This window comes from Microcaecilia unicolor, unplaced genomic scaffold (genome assembly GCF_901765095.1).
Source record: "Microcaecilia unicolor unplaced genomic scaffold, aMicUni1.1, whole genome shotgun sequence".
Taxonomy (NCBI): Eukaryota; Metazoa; Chordata; class Amphibia; order Gymnophiona; family Siphonopidae; genus Microcaecilia; species Microcaecilia unicolor.
In genome coordinates this window covers 9,489-22,696 of record NW_021963046.1, presented here as the reverse complement: position 1 = coordinate 22,696, position 13,208 = coordinate 9,489, and the positions used below count along the sequence as shown (strand labels likewise).

The 13,208-nt window shown below is 49.3% G+C and overlaps 1 long non-coding RNA gene across 1 annotated transcript; it reads right to left on the bottom strand.

The window, feature by feature from the left end:
- Positions 1-2,509: 2,509 nt before the first annotated feature.
- On the bottom strand, positions 2,510-10,608 carry LOC115458832. Its single transcript, XR_003940154.1, has 4 exons — positions 10,598-10,608; positions 9,072-9,107; positions 8,402-8,431; positions 2,510-2,610 (listed from the first exon to the last, which is right to left on the bottom strand). It is a non-coding gene; the product is annotated as an uncharacterized LOC115458832 (long non-coding RNA).
- Between the last annotated feature and the right edge of the window lie 2,600 nt (positions 10,609-13,208).

The window sequence follows — 13,208 nt, the reverse complement described above, 5'->3', positions numbered from 1 at the left end:
TAATTCCCTCAGCTCTAACCCTCGTCGTCTCTTCGCCACCCTTAACTCCCTCCTCAAAGTGCTCTCCGCTCGCACCCCCCCCCCTCACTCTCTCCTCAATCACTGTCTGACTACTTCCGCGACAAGGTGCAGAAGATCAACCTCGAATTCACCACCAAACTTCTCCTCCTCTTCACCCTATAACCCACTCCCTCAATCAACCAACCCAGGCCTCCTTCTCCTCTTTTCCTGACATCACCGAAGAGGAAACCACCTACCTTCTTTCCTCCTCGAAATGCACCACCTGTCCCTCTGACCCCATCCCCACCAACTTACTTAACACCATCTCTCCTACTGTCACCCTCCCCCCCCCCCATCTGTCATATCCTCAACCTCTCTCTCTCCACTGCAACTGTCCCTGACACCTTCAAGCATGCTGTTGTCACAACACTCCTCAAAAAACCACCACTTGTCCCTACTTGTCCCTCCAACTACCGCTCCATCTCCCTCCTACCCTTCCTCTCCAAGATACTTGAATGCGCCGTTCACAGCCGTTGCCTTGATTTTCTCTCCTCTCATGCCATCCTCGATCCGCTTCAATCCGGCTTTCGCCCCCTACACGCGACAGAAACGGCACTATCTAAAGTCTGCAATGACCTGTTCCTTGCCAAATCCAAAGGTCACTATTCCATCCTCATCCTCCTCGACCTATCCGCCGCTTTTGACACTGTCAATCACAATTTACTTCTTGCCACACTGGGTTCCAGGGCTCTGTCCTCTCCTGGTTCTCCTCTTATCTCTCCCACCGTACCTTCAGAGTACATTCTCATGGTTCTTCCTCCACCCCCATCCCGCTCTCTGTTGGAGTTCCTCAGGGATCTGTTCTTGGACCCCTTCTCTTCTCAATCTACACCTCTTCCCTGGGCTCCCTGATCTCATCTCATGGTTTCCAATATCATCTTTATGCTGACAACACCCAGCTTTATCTCTCCACACCACACATCACTACGGAAACCCAGGCCAAAGTATTGGCCTGCTTATCCGACATTGCTGCCTGGATGTCCAACCACCACCTGAAACTGAACATGGCCAAGACCGAGCTTATTGTCTTCCCTCCCAAACCCACTTCTCCTCTCCCTCCACTCTCCATCTCAGTTGATAACACCCTCATTGTCCCCGTCTCATCTGCCCGCAACCTCGGAGTCATCTTCGACTCCTCCCTCTCCTTCTCTGCACATATTCAGCAGATAGCCAAGACTTGTCGCTTCTTCCTCTATAACATTAGCAAAATTCGCCCTTTCCTCTCTGAGCACACCACCCGAACTCTCATCCACTCTCTCATTACCTCTCGCCTTGACTACTGCAACCTACTCCTCACTGGCCTCCTACTTAGCCATCTATCCCCCCCCCTTCAATCCGTTCAGAACTCTGCTGCGCGCCTTATCTTCCCGCCTGGACCGATATACTCATATCACCCCTCTCCTCAAGTCACTTCACTGGTTTCCGTAAGGTACCGCATACAGTTCAAGCTTCTCCTACTAACCTACAAATGCACTCGATCTGCAGCCCCTCCTTACCTCTCTACTCTCATCTCCCCTTACGTTCCTACCCGTAACTTCCGCTCTCAAGACAAATCCATCCTTTCAGTACCCTTCTCCACCACCGCCAACTCCAGGCTCCACCCTTTCTGCCTCGCCTCACCCCATGCTTGGAATAAACTCCCTGAGCCCATACGCCAGGCCCCCTCTCTGCCCATCTTCAAATCCTTACTCAAAACTCACCTCTTCAATGTTGCCTTCGGCACCTAACCACTTTACCTCTATTCAGGAAATCTAGACTGCCCCAACTTGACATTTCGTCCTTTAGATTGTAAGCTCCTTTGAGCAGGGACTGTCCTTCTTTGTTAAACTGTACAGCGCTGCGTAACCCTAGTAGCGCTCTAGAAATGTTAAGTAGTAGTACACCTGATAGACAAGCATCTACAAGCCTGTGAGCTGTCAGTGCTCCTTCTCAATCAGATAGCAAGACAAGTAATTTTGAAGAATTATTTTTATTTTGAAGACCAGTATTTCTTACAGGTGTGTAGGAGAGAGAGAGACTCTGGGAACGTTAATCTGGTACCAGGCGGATTCTCAGAGGAAATTTAGAATTAGTCCCAAAGATGGGTCGGAGTTTCCCTGTGAAGGTGTCGGTGAAGGTGAAGAGATGAGATTTATTCTCTGCATCATAAAACGAGACCTTTCCTGCCTCGTAGTCCAGCAGAATCCCCACTGCCCGGAGTCTCTTTCTCAGGGGGAGCTGGGTCTCAGGCGAGGTGAGGGCAAGGTATCCATGTACATAGGACAGCTTCACAGTCCAGAATCCTTCCCCAGGTGACAGTGTGATCCCCCCCTTCCTCCTCACAGAGTTTTTACACACTCCCAATATCCAGAAAGAATCCACCTCCACCCCCACCTCCCAGTAATGTCTCCCTGAGGTGAAGCCCTCACTCCCCAGCACACAGGGATCATTATTAAATCTCTGAGGAGTGTCCCGGCACATTCTGTCCTGTGTATCCCATTCTGACACTTTTCCGATCTTCAGACAGGACGAGACCAGGACCAGCAGTTTCAGGATCCAGAGTCACATTTACTGCAGAGAGGAGACACATTAATAAACATGAGCAAACACTTCTCATTAGCTTATCACACACCCACCGCTAACCCTCATTGGCTCCTCACATACCCAGCTCTAACCTTCATTGGCTGCTCCTGCCAGTGGCGTAGCTAGCATACTTGACTCCCGGGCCCGACCTTTTTTTACCACCCCCCCCCCCCCCCCCCCCAAGCGAAACCAGACAGAATAGTACAGATCGTCAATCCTGCACAGTCAATGCCAATTGAAAGCCATGTCTTTTTCAAACACAGATACACCCTAATCCACTATAGAATAAGTAATCATAAACTTTCTATTTAGACAAAAATTAAACTGAACCCCCGATGCCAGACTCTGCAGACAATGCAACACCACAGAAACAGAAACTGTCCCCTAGTACTGTGCAAAATATAAAGACAGTGGATGTAAATTTGAAAAAACTAATAGTAAATACCAATCACCACTTTATAAATTAACAAATAGAAATAAAACAAATACAGAAAATAAAATAATACCATTTTATTGGACTAATACATTTAGCTTTCAGAGGCCAAAACCTCCGTCCTTGGGTCAGTACAGTATAGTGCTGTTACAGTATCCTATCCTGACCTGAGGAAGGGGGTTTTGTTCTCCGAAAGTTAGTCAAAATGTATTAAAATTAGTCCAATAAAAAGATTACCTTATTTACATGTTCTATTTATAAACATTTATTAACACAACTACAATAATACTTTATCCTAAAGCAAAAAATAAAAATATATATTTTATTTACAGTTTGTTGTCTCTGGTTTCTGCTTTCCTCCTCATCTTCTTTCACTGTCTTCCTTCCATCCAGCATCTGTCTTCGCTCTCTCTCTCTCTGCCATCCAGTGTCTGCCCTCTCTGCTGTCCTCTCCATTCAATGTCTGCCCTCTCTCCCTGCCCTTTCCATCCACATCTGCCCTATTTCTCCCTTCCATCCACCATCTGCCCTCTCTCTCTCCCCTCTCTCTGCCCCTTCAATCTACCATTTGTCCTCCCTCTCCCATCCATCCAGGGTCTGTCCTCTCTCTCGCTCTCCCTTCCATCCAGGGTCTGCCCTCCCTCTCGCCCCCCTTCCATCCAGGATCTATCCCCTCTCTCTCTCTCTGCCCCCTCTTTTCGGCCCCCAGTTCTAGCCCCATTATCCCAGCTTGCCCTAATTCCAGCCCTAGCCCACATCTCCCACCTGCCCCCCTTTTCAGGCCCCACTATCCTATCAATCCCAGTTTCAGCCCTAGCCCTTTTGTCCCACCAGTCCCGAGCTTCAGCCCCAGCCAGTTCTCCCTGCCCCCTTTTTTTAGGCCCCCAAGTCCCCCACACCAGTCCCTAGTTCAGCCCCAGCCATTTTCTCCCACCAGTGCCGAGCTTCAGCCCTAGCCACTTCTCCCTGTCCCCTTTTCAGCCCCCAGTCCCCACAGTTTCAGCCCCAGCCCCTTTTCAGCCCTCAGTTCCAGTACTGGCTCCCTTATCCCACCTACCCTCCTTTTCAACCCCCAGTTCCGACCCCCTTCATCCACATGCTTTGCATTAGGGTCCCCCTTTTCAGCCCCAAAATCATTCTCCCACCTGTCCCAGGCATAGCCCCATTCTCCCTCCTGCCCCCTTCTCAGACCCCAATTCCAGCCCCTTCTCCCATCTGAGTCCCCCCTCCCTGACCCAGTCCCCTGATCCCATCTGAGCCCCCCTCCCCGACCCAGTCCCCAACTGCCTACCAGCTCCGTCGCCGACAACCCTCTTCTGCCAGCCGGCACCTGACCCAGCCTTCCACCCAAAATATAGAATAAAAATAAAGAGCCCTGACTATATAACACCAATAAAGGTGCATCTCCCCCCCACTCCAAGGCAGTGGTGTGCTGGCTCGCAAGAGCCGATTGTTAAATTTTGACAGCTCTTGCGAGCCAGTTGATGTTGGGGGCGAGCCGGCTCCATTAGGGGAGGTAAGTATGGCGGGAGGGCGCCATCACAGGCCATGCTTACCTCCCCTGCCACTCCGAAACATGTGAAACGATGTCCTTCGCCCCCACCCTCCTGCTCCCGCTCCATCTGACTTTTAAATTACCTCAATCGAAACCGCTATTTAAAGCCCTGCAGCGTGCAGGCCGTCTCTCCCAGGCTTCCCCTGCTTGCTTCGGTGACTTTCGCGCCCTTAGTCCCCATCTTCTGACGTCATTCTGATGTCATTTCCTTTTTCCGCGAAGGCGGGACTAAGGGCACGAACATCACCGAAGCAAGCAGGGGAAGCCTGGAGAGACGGCCTGCACGCAGCAGGGCTTTAAATAGTGTGGGCTTCGACAGAGGTAATTAAAAAAGACAGATGGGAGTGGGAGAGGAGGGTGGGGGTGAAGGACATCGTTGGCTGGACATGTTTGGGAGCGGGAGGGAAGGGCAGGGGAGGGGAGGGAGGAGAATCACTGGGTATGGATGGGGAGAGGGGGGCAGGGGGAGAGATTTGCTGGGCATGGATGGGGAGAGGGGGGCAGGGAGAGACTTGCTGGGCATGGATGGGGAGGGGGCAGGGGAGAGACTGCTGGGCATGGATGGGGAGAGGGGGCCAGGGGAGAGACTTGCTGGGCATGGATGGGGAGAGGGGGGCAGGGGAGAGACCTGCTGGGCATGGATGGGAGAGGGGGGCAGGGGAGAGACTTGCTGGGCATGGATGGGGAGAGGGGGCAGGGGAGAGACTTGCTGGGCATGGATGGGGAGAGGGGGCAGGGGAGAGACATTGCTGGCATGGATGGGGGAGAGGGGGCAGGGGAGAGACCTGCTGGGCATGGATGGGGAGAGGGGGGGCAGGGGAGAGACTTGCTGGGCATGGATGGGTAGAGGGGGGCAGTGGAGAGACTTGATGGGAATGGATGGGGAGAGGGGGCAGGGGAGAGACTTGCTGGGCATGGATGGGGAGAGGGGGGCAGGGGAGAGAGGAGAGTTTCCAGGACATGGATGGAGGGGAGAGCAAGAGAAATTCTGGACATGGATGGAGGGGGAGGGAAGGGAGAGAGAAGAAATGCTGGACATGGAGGGAAGAGATAGGAAGGAGATTAGATGAGGGAAAATGAATTGAGGAGAGAAAACTGTACATGGATGGAGAAAATAGGAAGAAGCTAGATCCACTGGACAGTCAAGTCTGCGGAGGACCAGAAATGAAGAAGAAAGGAGGAAAGAAAAGAAATAAATGGAAAGGAAGCCCTGGAAACGGAGTCAAGGGAACAGATAGAGAGCAGCAGAATCAGATACTGGACCAGCATGATCAGAGAAACAAAGTCACCAGACAACAAAGGTAGAAAAAAATAATTTTATTTTCATTATAGTGTTTGGAATATGTCCCACTTTGAGAATCAGGTGCTGGAACGTTAAAAGTTATATTTATTTACTTATTTATGGCATTTTATCCCAAATTAAACATGAATTAGATTGGAACCTGGGATCATTTAATTTTTTTTCCTGGAGAGAGTAATGCATTGCCCCCTCCCCCCGGCTATGGCCAGCTCTGCAATTTTGGGGGGGCGCAGCAGTGGGTGGGGGGGGCACAGAGGTGGACGGGGGGGGGGGGGACGCCGAGATGGACCGGGGAGAGAGCCTGTTGTTAAAAATTTACCAGCACAGCCACTGCTGCCAAGGTCCATGATATCTCCATCGCCCATCACCCCAGGTCCAGCACATCTTCTTCTCCTCCCCCACCCCCAGGTCCAGTGTTCTTATCCCATTCCAGAAGAGACACAGCCCACTGCACTAGCTGTTTCTAAATTTCAGGATTTTCCAGAAGATGGAGGCTGAGACCAGTCTGTTGTTTACAAAATTTATTTTGCTTTAAATTTGGATGTACAGTCCATTCTTGGTATTCATGATAGTATGGCTCTCCAGAAAGATCACAAACCACAAATTTACGAATACCAAAAAATGTACTTATTGGAAACTGGGGTTAGGTTCCAGCTATAACAATTTTTCCTCAAAACCGTGAAAAGTGAATTCATATCCTTATAGAAGAAAATACAGGGTTTGGGTCCTGCATTGGACAACACATAACAAAAATCAGAGAAACATAGAGGGGCATCTTCGATATGACGTCTAAATCCAACTTTGGACGTGTTACTGAAAACATCTAAAAATCAAGTAGTGAAAATGGCCAGCCTCAAATGTCATACTCAGCTCCCTGACAGCGGTATGCAGGTCCCTGGAGCAGTTTTGGTGGGTGCAGTGCATTTCAGGCAGGCGGACCCAGGCACCTCCCCCCCTACCTGTTACACTTGTGGTGGTAAATATGAGCCCTTCAAAACCCACCCGAAACCCACTGTACCCACATGTAGGTGCCCCACAGTTGTGTGGAGTGGGTTTGGGGGGGCTCAGCACTGAAGTTAAGGGAGCTATGTACCTGGGAGCAATTTGTGAAGTCCACATGCAGTGCACCCTAGGGCGCCCAGTTGGTGTCCTGGCATGTGAGGGGACCAGTGCACTACGAATGCTGGCTCCTCCCACGACCAAATGCCTTGGATTTGGTCATATTTTGAGATGGGCGTCCTCGGTTTCATTATCTCCGAAAACCGGGGACGACCATCTCTAAGGACGACCCTCTAAGGTTGACCTAAATGTTGAGATTTGGGCGTCCCCAACCGTATTATCTAAACGAAAGATGGGCGCCCATCTTGTTTCGATAATAGCGGTCCCCCCCCCTTTCCCAGGATGTCCTTACAGATGGGTGCCCTTAGAGATGGTCATCCCTGTTCGATTATGCCCCTCATGATCTTTAAATACCTTAAAACCAGGGGCTATGGCTGCCATTTTCGTTATATATATCCATTTACCAGCCTCTTTGTAAAACAAGCCGGTCTCATCAACACTAGGTGGCGTATTTATAAATCTGTTTTGGCTTTCATCTTCATAGCAATGCTGTCCACAGTGCTTTTGTTTTTAACCCACAATTTGCATTATCCACAAATTTAAACCACCTATTTTGTCATTAAAACCATCACGTTTCTTTTTCTTACGATTGGTACATGTAGCTTGTAACTCACCCCTTGGATGCTTGGTGGTCATCAGATTAAATATGTTTATTCCATTTTGCAAGCAGCTTTTGGAGGCAATGATAAAATGCCATTTAGTGTATCCCTCTTGGCCACTCTGGATGTTTTGGATTGTTGATTCATTAAACTTTAACTTGTGGCCAATGGCAGAAACAGACATGCCGGAATGAAGCTTATCCAACACACCTAGTTTGTCATTAAGACACATCACATGCTTCTTTCTCTTACGATTGGTACATGTAGCTTCCAACTCATCCACTGATGCTTGGTGGCCATTTCCAGAAGCAAATTCTACTGTATCATTCAGATGGAAACGTTTCTTCTTAATCTGGTCATCAGATTAAATATGTTTATTCCATTTTGACCAGATTAAGGGCCCTGTTTACTAAGGTGCGTTAGCATTTTAACGAGCCCAAAATTAACACCTAACCTCCTCTCCTCTTTCCTCTACATATTAATTGATTTGCTTGCTTTATTATTATTGTCTATTAGATTGTTAAGCTCTTTGAGCAGGGACTGTCTTTCGTCTATGTTGTGCAGCGCTGCGTACGCCTTGTAGCGCTATAGAAATGCTAATAGTAGTAGTAGTAGTAGTAGTAATAAGCGCATATAGGGATATTGTAGGCACATATAGGGTTAATGCACATACCATAGTTAACACACATTAAAGACGCTAACGAGCCTAACCTCTTGGACGCTCTAGGAAACTTGGTGGTTTGGTATAATTATTGTATATCAGATTCAGTTACCTGTATATCTGCCAAATTCCATCCACCAATCTGCATTAAAATAAAGATGAACAATGATCAGATCTCAGATAAGAGAAATAAGTACAATGATATAAAAATTATATTAGGGGTGGACATGATAAAATTTTTAATTGTGATTAATCGTGTGATGAAAAATGTTAATCACAGCATTTTGGGCATTAAAGAATAAAGTTTCAAACAGCCTTCACCCAGTTCTCTCATACCCCCTTCCCCCTTCCTCTCCCCCAGTTTCTCTCATGCCGCAATGACCAGCCTTCATTCAGTAACATAGTATATGACGGCAGAAAAAGACCTGCATGGTCCCATCCAGTCTGCCCAAGACAAACTCATATGTGTATACCTTACCTTGAATTTGTACCTGTCCTTTTCAGGGCACAGACCATATAAGTCTGCCCAGCAGTATTTCCCGCCTCCCAACCACCAGTCCCGCCTCCCATCACCGGCTCTGGTACAGACTGTATAAGTCTGCCCTCCCCTATCCTCGCCTCCCAACCACCACCCCCTCTTCCCCAACTGCTCCGCCACCCAATTTCAGCTAAGCTCTGAGGATCCATTCCTTCTGCACAGGATTCCTCTATGCATATCCCACCTTTTGAACTCCGTGACAGTAAGGGTTCGAGCTTGGCGTTGTTAACTGAATAAAACTTACCAGATCCTGCAGGATGTGATTTTCTTTCGTAAAAATCTAATAAATAAATAAAGAGAGAGATGAAATGTTAGAGATTTTGAATTATCAAAATGTCCTTCAATGATCTCATAAGTCCATTCATACATAAGAATTGCCATCCAGGGAAAGACTGAAGGTCCATCAAGCCCAGTATCCTGTTTCCAGGGCTCGGGCTTGGCGTTGCCCCAACTCCTTGTCTTCCCCTGCACAGTGGTTGGGCTCTGCAGATACTTCAGTCACACAGTGCAGGAAGTTGGGGAAGTCTCGGGGTTTCAAGTCTCACAAAACCTTCCCCACCTTCCTGTATCTGCAGAGCCTGTCCGTCCAGGGGGAGAGGAGTTTGAGGCAGCTCTGAGGAAGGAGAAAAATTCCTGAGCCCTGCCGTAGAGGTAAGTGTGGGGGATGGTGGGTCAGAATTTAAAAAAAACAGGCAGCATCAAAAAACATATTATGTATTGTGAGAAGTGAGAGGCTGTCCTACCCTGGTTAGGCCCCTAGAGGGCGCTGTTCCCCTAAAATGTCCAGGGAGAAGGGCTGGGTGAGTCGCTGAAGGGAGCCAGTAAGGGGAGGTATAGCTGGAGGTCGCTAGGACCGGGGAGGGTCCTGGAGGTGGAAACAGGTGCAGCAGGTTATGGGCTGGGTCCTGTTTGGCCATTAAACACTTAATACCCCACCTGAGTGGTGAGGGGAGAAGAGAGCTAGCAGCGGAAGAAGAGAGCTGGTAGCTGAAGCAGGAGGTCCCCATGTGAAGTACTGGCTGAGCCCTTTGGACTGGTGGTGAACTGTGTGCAAAGCAAGGAAGCTGGCTGGGGTAAGAAGGCCCTAGAGTGCCAGGGATAAGAACTGTGTGTTACAAAGACGGACTGGGTGTCCGGGTTACAAGGAAGGACTGGGGTGTTCATGTTACAAGGAAGGACTGAGTGTCCAGGTGCTTAAGCTGGAAGATTGAACTGACTAGGAAGAAATGTTTAAGCTGGAAGAAGTGTGCCCCAGGAAGGGGGAATAAAAGATTTGTAAGAGAATATCCTGTTGGTGAGACCTGACTGTGTTTGCCTTTGAGAAGCAGGTCACCCTGAGCAGAAAGGGGTAGTAGAATAATTTGCATACAATCTGCATACTGAGAACCAGCTCACCCTGAGTGAAAGAGGGACGTGGGATCCTGAGGTGGAGCTTCATCTTCACATAGCCTCAGCTTGACAGTATTAAAACATTAATGCTTTAAGGGACCCTTTTACCAAGCTGCGGCAAAAGGGGGCTTGTGCTGGCATCGCTGCGTGTTTTTCACGTGTGCTAAGGCCTCCTTTTACCATTGCCACACGGCAGTAACTGATTACCACCTAATACACCCCGGTGCTACAAAAATAAATATGAGCACACTAGGGGTGGGAATACCGCCAGGCTGTTGCCCGTGTTAGGATTACCGCTGCTTAGTAAAAGAGGCCTAATATGTTATTAACACATTAATTGCCCACCCTAAAATTCATAGTTACTAACTGAACAAAACTTACCAAATACTGCATGACGTGATTGGTAAAAAAAAAAAAAAAAGACAGAAACAAATGTCAGAGATTTTGAATTATCAAAAAGTCCTTCAATGATCTTATAAGTACATTCATACATAAGCATTGCAATACAAGGAAGACTGAAGGTCCATCAAGCCCAGTATCGGAGTGGAGAGTATCGGAGTGGAGAAGTGGCCTAGTGGTTAGGGTGGTGGACTTTGATCCTGGGGAACTGGGTTCAATTCCCACTGCAGGTCCTTGTGACTCTGGGCAAGTCACTTAACCCTCCATTGCCTCAGATACAAATAAGTACCTGTATATAATATATAAGCCGTATTGAGCCTGCTATGGGTGGGAAAGCGTGGGGTACAATTGTAATTAAATAAAAATAAATCCTGGTTCCAACAGTGGTGAATCCAGGCCACAAGTACCTGGCAAGATCCCAAAAGAGTAAAACAGATTTTCTGCTCCTTATCCCAGGAATAAGCTTATGACATAGCAAACACATGACTTCCAGGGTGCAATGAAACAAAATCAATAAGCTTTGCCTTATCACCCATTCCTTCTTCAGGTTACACTCAATAGGAGTGACAATAGACACAACGCAAGGTCATTGTTGCTTTGGACAGAACTGATGGTAGCTGTTATAAAGTAAGAACGTGAGATTATTCAGCCCATGGCAGTCAGCATTTTTATGTTTAAAATCATTTTTTATTAATTTTAATGCAAAATTGACAAAAACATATCAATCTAGTACCTGTATATAATAGTAACATTGAGCCAGCTATGAGTGAGAAAGTGTGGGGTACAAATGTAACAAAAACAAAAAATATATATATTAGTGTGAAAGGCCCGTTTCAGAGAGGAATGAAACGGCGCTTACACCCCCCCCCCCCCCCCCCCCCGATGTCTGTGCTGCCACTGTCCCCCTCGCCCTCACCAAGTCACCGCCGCTGCTCCCTCCTCTCCGTGCGGCCAGCAACTGTCTCCATCCACAGAGGAGGCGCGGCTGCAGAGCTGTTTACACAAAGCTGATGTTTTTGTTGGTCCGGTACTGCAGCTTGGGGCAGAGATCGGAGTGGCACGGCAGTCTGTTGGTGTGTGTGTGGGCGGGACTGGAGGGAAAGTTGCTGGGCAGAGGGAGAGGGGGGAGCGGTGGTGACTTGGGAGAGGGGGTGTAGGGTGAAAAAGGCCCGTTTCTGACACAAATGAAACGAGTGCTAGCAAGCTTGGTCTTGGAGTGTGTATGTGAGAGTGTGTGTGGGAGTGAGTGTGTGAGAGAGAGCGAGTGAATGTGCGAGTGTGTGACAGAGTGAGTCTGGGTGCAAATGTGTGTATGAGGATGACTGTGTGATTGTTCGAATGAGTATGTGAGGCACAGTGAGTGTGAGAGAGTGTGTTTCACACAGATACACTGTGTGTGAGAGAGTGTGTGTGTGTGTGAGACAGAGTGTGAGAGAGTATGTGTGCGATACACAGACTCTCTGTGAGACCGAGAGAGTGTATGAGACCGAGGGTGTTGTGAGTGACTGTGTGACACATAGGGAGTGAATGTGATACAGTGTGAGACATAGTGAGAGAGAGGAAGACACTGTGAGAGTGTGTGTGTGACACACCTGTCCCCTCAGGACCCCCCCCCCTCTCAGGTCTCAGGACCCCTCCCCTTCTGCGCTCCCCTCCCTCCCTTGTGGTCTCAGGACCCCCTGCCTCTCCCCCCTCTGCGTGGTTGGCAGCACAGTGTGTGTGCGTGTGTGTGTGTGTGTGAGAGAGAGAGAGAGAGATTGAGTCTGGGTGTGAGTATGTCTGTGAGAGTGAATGTGTGTGTGACTGTTATCTCTCCCCTGCCCCCCTCCATCCACCCAGCTATTCTCCTGTCTCCCCTGCGCCCCCTCCAGCTACCCAGCGATGCTCCTCTATCCCCTGCCCCCCTTTTGCCATCCATCGATTCTCTTCTCCCCTGCAGAGTGAATGTGTAGAAAGAGTGTTGTTGGCTTCTGAAAGTAACATATAGTAACATAGTAGTGACGGCAGAAAAAGACCTGCACGGTCCATCCAGTCTGCCCAACAAGATAACTCATATTTGCTGCTTTTTGTGTATACCCTACTTTGATTTGTACCTGTGCTCTTCAGGGCACAGACCGTATAAGTCTGCCCAGCACTACCCGCCTCCCAACCACCAGCCCCGCCTCCCACCACCAGCTCTGGCACAGACCGTATAAGTCTGTCCAGCACTATCCCTGCCTCCCAACCACCAGTCCCGCTGCCCACCACCGGCTCTGGCACAGACCGTACAAGTCTGTCCAGCACTATCCCTGCCTCCCAACCACCAGTCCCGCTGCCCACCACCGGCTCTGCACAAACCGTATAAGTCTGCCCAGCACTATCCCCGCCTCCCAACCACCAGCCCCGCCTCCCACCACTGGCTCTGGCACAGACCGTATAAGTCTGCCCAGCACTATCCCCGCCTCCCAACCACCAGCCCCTCCTCCCAACCACCGGCTGTGGCACAGACCATATAAGTTGGCCCAGCACTATCCTCACCTCCCAACCACCAGCCCTGCCTCCCCACCACCAGCTCTGGCACAGACCGTACAAGTCTGTCCAGCACTATCCCTGC